A 9,492-nucleotide genomic window follows, 5' to 3' on the forward strand; every position below is an offset into this window, starting at 1 on the left:
CCATCGGGAATCGAATCCGGGTATCTCGTATCGAAGTTGCATGCTCTAACTATGTAGTCGCGAGTGAGCTTCCACTGTCTAATTAAGAACCCACTATTGAGTATAAAGTAACATCAGCTCAGTTGACTTGTGCGGGGGCTCAGTGGTAGAGCGTTCATCTCCGGTGCATGGGGTCCCTGGTTCGATCCCAACTCGAGCCGTGTGGACTTTGTGGTGGACAAACACCGTGCTCGTGGGTTTTCTCGGGGTTCTCCCGTTTCCTCCCACTTTCTTCATTTCACCATTTCATTCATTTCTCATCCTCGCCGTCTCCTTTAGCCTAACCGGCATAATTGTGGGACGTAAAACTCCAAGATTTCATTTCATTTCATTTTCAATTAGCTTGTCCCCGTATACACATTAATTTATTCAAGAGTAATTACTTTTGTATGTCCTTGGAACGTATAGTTGCAGAACAAACTCTGTTGTCTCCTAAGCTGGTGTTAATTGAAAATTTAATATGTAATGTGAACATGACTGATAACGTAGCATGTATACACTAATCCAACTGCAAAGCGTATGATAAACTATAACATGTTTCCTGTCAATCCATTGGGAAACTTCCAAACAGCAACCATGATTTTAGATCAAGTATTCAAAACCTTTATTTCAGTTGGAAATAAGTCAGAAAATAAGATAAAACCGGTCATTTACCTCTAATTTACATTTAATACGCAACATATAATTTGATTTGTTTTTCAAAAGTAAAAGAAAAAATTGCATCATGATCTCAGAATTAAAAGGTTTTGAATTACAACGGAATTCATTACAGAACATTAAGAAAAATCAACATCAAAAAAATGGATTCATGTATATATATATAGTTCAATGACATTAAACGATAGTTCAAGTGAATCACATGTTTACGATATGTAAAGTGACAAGTGTAAGTACGTACTACATATAAACAGTACATATGTAGGCGTTATATAAAAGAGTTGTCAAAATGTCATGTCTCTTGTTTAACATCACGGTTTTGACATTTGTGCCTGTTTCGTTGTTTCTCTACTGCTTTGCAACTGAAAGCTCAGATGAGAAAAATAGAGCGAATAACTCCAAAGGTTATGTTATGCTTTGACAAGATTATCATGGATCTGGCATTTTTTTTTAATGAGAACTGCAGGTTGTGTATTTGTCATCAAAGGGCAACAAACACAAACTCTCATTACGTATTGTGTCTCATATACATTTGTAATACACAACCAACTCATCATATATGAAATAACAAAAACCAAAAACTTAATTCTTATAATGTGTTTTCAACCAATACTATTATACATCACAGGAAACCAACTTTTTAACTTTACTACATTTTCTCTAAATGGCAAATACTAGTTTAATTCAAATGGTTCCCCCGTAGCGTAGTCCTTTACGTTCTCACTTTTGGTGCAAGCGGTCCTGGTTTTGATTCCTTGTGGTGACACTCGGTCGAAAAATTGTAGAAGCTTTTTCAGACCAGCCATCCTGACTAAGGTTTTCCAGGCAAATGCCGGAACAGTACCTAACATACAGGTCCCAGCTTGCCTCTTTCCTTCCCTTTCCTCGGTTAGTGTGATCGCCGAAGGACATCATCCCTCATACGTGATGGGCTATCATGGCCATAGACATGGACCCCGTTTTGCTTAATTGCTAACACGCTTGCCTTTGGTGCGCGTGATCAGGGTTCGATTCTCGGTTGGAGTACAGTTGGGCGAGAAAAGTGGTTCGGATTCCACTATAATCAATAGACCCAAATCTCCTTTAGCCGTCCTAGCACAACTGTGGGACGTTAAACAAACAAACCTAGTAAAATCATACAGGACCATAGATGCCGAAAGTTCAGAAATCTAATTCCTAATCCTAATCCTAACTAATTTTCCTCAATACATTGACTTCCTCGTAGATTTAGTGGCTAGCACGCGCACGCCTTTCATGCACGGGTTCCTGGATTAAATTTCCAGTGGGAGACCTTCGAAATTTGAACCCATTACACGATGGTTCATATTCCATCTTAAACTGTAGGTTCACGTCTCAGGTAACCTCAGTGATACACAGATATGATAATCTCCTGGCAACCAATCAAGATAATTATTGCCGTGAATACTAAAATAAAAGACACGGACCACCGCACTAAACTATCTTACTCCTATTTCTTAAATTACAATCAGGTCATGCTGCTGTTATTGATTAAACATTTTTTTTTTACGAAATTATCTGAGCACTTTTCGGAAAACTGGGAAAAACACCACACAAGTGTTAAACTACTCGTTGTGGGTTTTTCATAAGAAATTAGATACGGTATACCACGTTGTATTTTTTTTTTTTTTTTAATGAAGTATGAACAAGATTGTCTGAACAATGAAAAAATCATCTTAAATAACCTCATCCCCAAGAATAAACTACTCCTTGTAGATATCTTCAGCAGAAACGGCTTACACCACATTATAGGGCTATTAATGGAATATTTATGTATGTAATATCAACAAAATCGCCTGAACATTTTAATAGAAAACTTTCAAAAAAAAAAAAACTCATTTTCCAAGGTAAACTATCCCTTGTGGGTTTTTCGAGCGAAATAGTTTATACGTCATATCGTAAGGTTCTTAATGGAACATTTATTTTTGAAATGCCAACAAATTTGCCTTAATCGTTTTTGAGAAACTCATTCAGAAACAACTTCGTCCTAGTAAAAAATCGTCCCCAAGAGTAAACTACCCCTTCTGAATTTTTCATAGGAAGGCAGTTTATAACACAATATAATTTAATTTTGTTAATGGTATACTACGTAATATCTGAAATATTAACAAATCGTTAGAGTTGTTTTCAAGGAAATCGTAAAGTTTGATTTTCATATCTACATCAAACTATCATCACTTTTGGGAATAGGGAGAAGGGGGGAAAAGCATTTCAGTTACAAAAATTTAAATTTAAAATTTTGATTGGATACGTTGAACGGTATGGTCTCTAGACAAGTCTACACAGGACCGTGATTAAGATGATTTGACAGATTTCTTCCAGATGGACCCTGTGTCAAAGGAGTCCCCATGTGCTAGAGTGTAATAGGTATACTTGACTAATTAAAAAGTCAAACAACATATTGCAAGTTGATTGAGTACTTAAATCAGAGGAAAACTTTTTTCAATTGGGTCCCACACCCCCTAAAATAGCTCTTGATACATTACATGCATATGGGAACTAATGAACAAAAACTACTGCTGAAACACTACCGCTAGTTTGAAAAATACGTTCGGGATGCAAAGAATGATGCTTAGAAAATCTAGGAGATGGTCGAGAAGATGAATATATATTAAAACAGGATATTATACAGAAAATAACTGAAATTTTCTTCACCATTGGTAAAGAACATTACCCACTGGCATGACTATGTTGGATGATTATTATTATTATTATTATTATTATTATTATTATTATTATTATTATTATTATTATTTTAACTTTTAATTAGTTATAGTCCAGAAGAAACAAACTAAGATAAATTTCAAAGGCTTGACCAAAACCATTACAGTAGTTGGACAGTGGGAAGAGATTTATTATTTTTATAACTTTTATATTTGTTTGTCCTTACCTATGTTTACAATGACGTACTCAGAACACACTTCTGGACCCAGTGACACTTGGTTCTCAATTTACAGAGATCACTAGGCGAACATGACATACTTTGCCTTTGATTAAATACGGTTTTGAAACTATTGAGGACATCTAACGAAGTAATTGGTTGTGCCTTTTATAACTTTTCATGAAACAAAAAAACAAACATGCCGTTATCTACTGACAAAATTACATTTGCTTTTCAAAAAGGACTTGCTGGATAGTATTTCTTCAGATGCAAATTTGCAAAAAAGAAAAAAAAAAGTGTTGTCCAAGTAATGTTATCATTATAATACTATTCTTCTATCATTACGGTTACCATCCATCCCTATTTTGTCTTGATTTCGGAAAATTTCACGCGACCCTATGTAGTTCTGTTGGGACTTTAAAAAGTCCTTCTTTCATGTTTTCTTAATGAAATTGGTGACTATTATTATTAATGAAATTATTATTATTATTATTATTATTATTATTATTATTATTATTATTATTATTATTATTATTATTATTTAGTTACCACATTATTATAAGAGCGTTCAAAACCAGATGAAACCTCACAACAATGGCAAACAGGCATTATTTAAGTACGCAGCATATACCAATACGCAACATACATAGCTACACGCTATACTGGTTTGCATGTTGTGTTACACCCAAGTGACATAGTTGGGTAAAACTTGTACCATGCATGTTACACTATGACACAGGAAATAACATTAAGAAATAGGTGATTAAAAAAAAAAAATTACACTTTTATACAGAAGCAATAATTTACACTGAAAACATGCATTGGTAATGAGTTGATGTGGTATGGAGTCTATTTCTGGACTAACGCTGTTGACAACTGCTGTTGGTACATCTGGTGGTGCTAAAAGAATCGGGGGAATAGGCAGTTCTGTTCAATATCCTCTTTTTCCAAGAGCGTCGCCACCTGCACTGTTTGATGCGGTTGCTCATTATCATCCAAAAAGATGATATTCAGACCGAGTGTACCTCTGGAAAGACGCATATGGAAAAGGAGGACAGTGTCACAATAACGAGATCTATGAGTCTACTGCGTTCAAAAACTTGGAGGTAGGTATACCCACAACATTATATCCCTCCACACAAGAACACCAGGCCTTCAAAATGATCAATGTTGACAATGGTCCTCGGTTCACTGCGTGTTCCTACCTCTCGCCAGATGAGTGTACATCCAGAACCACTATTCACACTGAATCTGCTCTCAGCGGAGAAGAGAACGTGTCCCCACTCCAGTAGTCCTCGGTCCAGTCCTGATGTTCTTGACATCACCACACAAATGGTGCCACCTATGTAAGGGTGTCGACGAAATACAGCGTAATGGACGTCAAGCAAAGAGGCCATTCTTTGCAGTCGACGTGCCACTGTCGAAAGAGAGATCAGACGCCTTGCCATCCCCTTAAATGCATTTGCAATTGCATTCGATGTTTGACTTCGATTTCTTCCAGGGATCCCATCAGGGGGGCAAGGTGGGGCACTTGCCCCTCTCTACAGGAAATTGTACTTCGGAAGATCAAAAACCCAATAGCTTTTTTAAAAAAATATTTACCGCAAAATTTGAGATTACATTTGAAATGTCGTTTATACTTGCCCCCTCCTCGAAACTACAACATGGGCGACATTGATTCCTTCTTGTCTGTTGCATAATGTAGTGGTCATCTACTGCTGTCATTGACAGTGGTCGACCCCAACGTTTTTTCGTTTAGTATTGCCTAAGATTCTGAACGCTCATGCAAGTGAAACAATGAATGCTCTGGCGAATACTCATCATACTTCGTGTTTTTTTCAGCTTCCCGATTATTCTTCCCCATGCGAAGTCATCCAAAGTCGTCTCTGAGTCATGTTTTCGTGAATAACACCACCACAATGTATCTTAACAGCTCTTTGACACACATTGTCTCGTCCTCTTTATTCAATGCTTCGTCTGGGAAACAAATGCATTCGGCGTCCGGTCACCCTGATATCAAATCATGCAACATTGTGCTACCCGTACACGAGTGGGAAACCTCTAGCAACATTGCTGTTAGGCGTTCCTTCATTTTCATTGACTTCAAAATATTTTATGTTACTTCATCTGCCACGTTCTTAAGTTTTACACATCAATGTATTTAAATTGCCCATGTATAAGTCCTATATCATTTAAATTATCTCAGTTTACTTTTATCAATTATACGCGTATTAATATGAATTACTCTTTAGGTCTATTACATTGTTACAGAAAAAAGATCACTGCTACAATTCTAATCCCTCTTTTTTTTTTATTAGCTACCTGCATATTGGAAAGTGTCAATCTTGTGCTTAATACATATCATGTTTCTCTGATGCAGAACTTATTTAAACGCAGTCACGTGAATCATGTTCAGTAGTGCATGAAAAGCTAAAGGAGACGGATAAAATTAATGAAATTGAATGATTGTGAAATTAAATTATTGTGCTCACATACTGAAAATCGAAACCAAGACAACATGCACAGAAGAATTTTCATTCAAGAATCAAAATCAAATTTTCAATCCCTTGTAACTTTGTTCCTATTAATTCGAAACTCGTCCTACCAAGACTATAGTATTAGATACTAAAGTACTTTGCATGTACATCCTCCCGTCTGTCTCATTTGTATAATTACTGCTGTTGACGGTACCAAAATTTGAATGTTTGTGATACTGTAGCGTCCTTCGTTTCCAACACTGAATAATAAGTGTGACATTATATGTTTCCGTTTAAAAAGTGGGTTTAAAATAAGTAATAACCTGAGATCCTGCCATTTGAAAAATACATCTTTATGTTGAGATACCAACACTGTTAACCTCGTGGTGGTATCCCAGGTATGCCAAACAAAGTTCCCCTACCGTATTTCCATGATACAAAATTTCAGTCTTCTTTGTCCTGTGTTTAAAAGTTATAAGAGCATACCAAGATAAATGTAGCAGCCAGCATATATATATATATATATATATATATATATATATATATATATATATATATATATATATATATATATAGGGTGTTAATGAACTATACCGTCAAACTGTAAGAGGAGATTCCTCACATCAAAATAAGTCGAGAAGTTCCTATGGACCTGTGGGGAAAAGTGCATAGTTTCAGAGCAAAGGCTGTCCAAAATAGCGAAAAAGTCAAATTTTCAGAGATCCTATTTCGAATTCGAGAAATCGTGGAGTGGTGGTCCTTATCAGCGTAAAGGAAGTTACGCATACACAATCCAAAAATGGATATTTCATTAGTGTTCAATGGGTGTGCACAATATTCCCTCAGGGTGAAATTCCCAGGCACACGATCAATCGAATTTTGAGATATGCTCTGACTTTATGATCTGTTCAAAGTAGGCAAACGATAAGCCTTGATAGCAGTGAACATAGAATCTTTGGAGGTGATGTCGGAAGTGTTAAGCAGTGTCAACAGCACGGTATTTCGTACTCGGGAAAAAGTATGCTGCGATGTTTTCTTTCACGTTTTATAAGTGAAGAAAATGTGAAATATACCGTGACGAAATACATCCCATCACACGTTATTTCGAACACAAAACTCACGGATCTGCCGGATTCTAACACTTCAAACTTCCCTCCTTAGTACTGGATGTTGATTGTTGTCAAGGCTTACCTCCTACCTACTTTGGACCCTTCTTGAAATCAGGGAATATCTAAAAACTCTATTGAGAGCATATTTGAGAATTATACCCTGTACAGAATACCCTCTACATTTATTGACAATTGATGAAATATGCATTTTTGGATTGTGTATGCGTGACTTCCTTTACGCTAAGGACCACCATCCACAGTTTCTGGAATTCGAAATAGAGCCTGTTGAAATTTAGCTTTTTCGTGATTTTAGACAATCCTAACCCTGGAACTATGCACTTTTCGCCATATGTTCATATGAACCTTTTTTTTTTTGATGTGAGGAATCACCTCCTATAGTTTGTCGATATAGTTGATTAACACCCTATATATATATAAAATCATATTTGCAAAGACAATAATTTTCTTCTTATATGCTTCTGAGATTGAAAATGTCAATATCAGATGGTAAGCTATTGTACGTTGATGCCAGCCTAAAGTCAAAGAACGATGTGCAATTGAAAGTCTAGGTGCAGCATATGTTACTGTTAATAGCAAATGACTACGTTTAACGTAAGAAGGTACACAAGAATTGAGAAGTATCAGCAAATCAGCCACTATTACGATGTGTATGTATAGTCTGAATATTAGGTTTATTAATGAGCTGAGTTCTGTTAAGAATAAGCATCAAAGGAACTTTGACAATAGGAAGAAAAAATTAAGAACACAATCAAAACAAGATAAATTTCAAGAACAACCCATGTTCCATAATAATATTTAATTTTAGGGTGACAAAAATTTTGAAGAAAACACAGATATTTGATATAGCCAATTTCAGTGAACCTTTACAAAATATCCAGCATTTTTATTATAGGGTATACTCTTTACAGTAGCAGAAATGTGCTCAGCGAAAGTAAGTTTCTCATCAAATAACACTCCGAGATCTTTATAAATATTAATTCTATTAATTTGATTGTTATTAATACAACACCTGTAGTGAATTTTATTTTTTAAAAAATAGAGTAGAACATTTTAGAGAGTTAGTATTAAATTCCAGGTCAGACCAGTCAGTGAGCTTAGAAAAAGTTTGTTGAAACCATATAGCATGATCACGTATGGAATTTTTTTTTCTTAAAATGCTTACAATCATCGGGGAAAAAAGAAGACCCGTATATGATAATAAAATGTAAGACGGGAGGTCATCCATATATAGGAGAAACAACAGGAGTCCTAGACACCAGAAAGAACTGGAACAAATTTGGGCTATGAATCTGGGTAAACAACACATTGCTTGCAATCAGTAAAATAGTCTCTTAACAGAGACAGAAATTGACCATGAACATTAAAACTATTGGGTAGCTTATGAAGAAGCAGATGGATGTCAACTTTATCGAAGGCTTTTAAGAAATCTAAATATGTTACAGGCAGTTGAGAAATATCGGAAACACAATTAAGCCTGAGTAAGGAATTCTGACATGAGTATGAGTAAGATTTCTACTGCAGGAAGCCATGCTGTATTGAGTTCAAATAAGGAGCTGTAAAACTGAAAGTCTATCCTTTATGACTTTCTCGCAGGGAATTAAAAATTAAGAAAAGAAATGGGTCTATTGGAGCATACATAGTTTTAATACTGCAGTAGATTTATACATTAGAATAATGTTAACCTGTTCTCAAAGTTGAGGGAAAACTCTTTTTCACAAAGCATCTATTAAACAAAAGAGCCAAAGGATAAGCAACTGATGCAGCAGTATTACGTAGGAATATAGTATCGACATTGTCAGGTCTAAGGGCTCGATGGTCGGGTAGAGTTTATTCCAGCAGGTATAGTAGAAATCGAGGATATCTAATACGAATATACACCTTCAAAACAAGGAAGAGGATTAGGCACCGAGCACGTTGAGAAGTTTCTACAAAACTTTATACGATTTGATTTTCAATTTAGTGTCCCTTTCATCAGCAAGGCTATGTGAGATGTGGATCCATAGCTTAACGTGGGTGGAAATTCATGTACGGAGTTTATCTAACATCATTTAACAAGGGGACAACATAATTCAGATTACTGTTACCAAGTGTATTAAACATGCCATGTTGATATAAGCCGAGGCCATGAATAAATGTTTCTAAAACCCAATTATCATTACCACACTTTCCAATCCAAGAATAAATTAAAATCACCCGTCAAAACCACATCATCTAAGGAAAGAGCTGCTAATACCGATTCTCTGCGTGATTCCAAAATATTTATAGGAAAGTTTGTATGTGGGTTACCATA

The sequence above is a fragment of the Thermobia domestica genome, chromosome 5 (assembly GCF_964235325.1).
Source record: "Thermobia domestica chromosome 5, izTheDome1.hap1.1, whole genome shotgun sequence".
NCBI lineage: Eukaryota > Metazoa > Arthropoda > Insecta > Zygentoma > Lepismatidae > Thermobia > Thermobia domestica.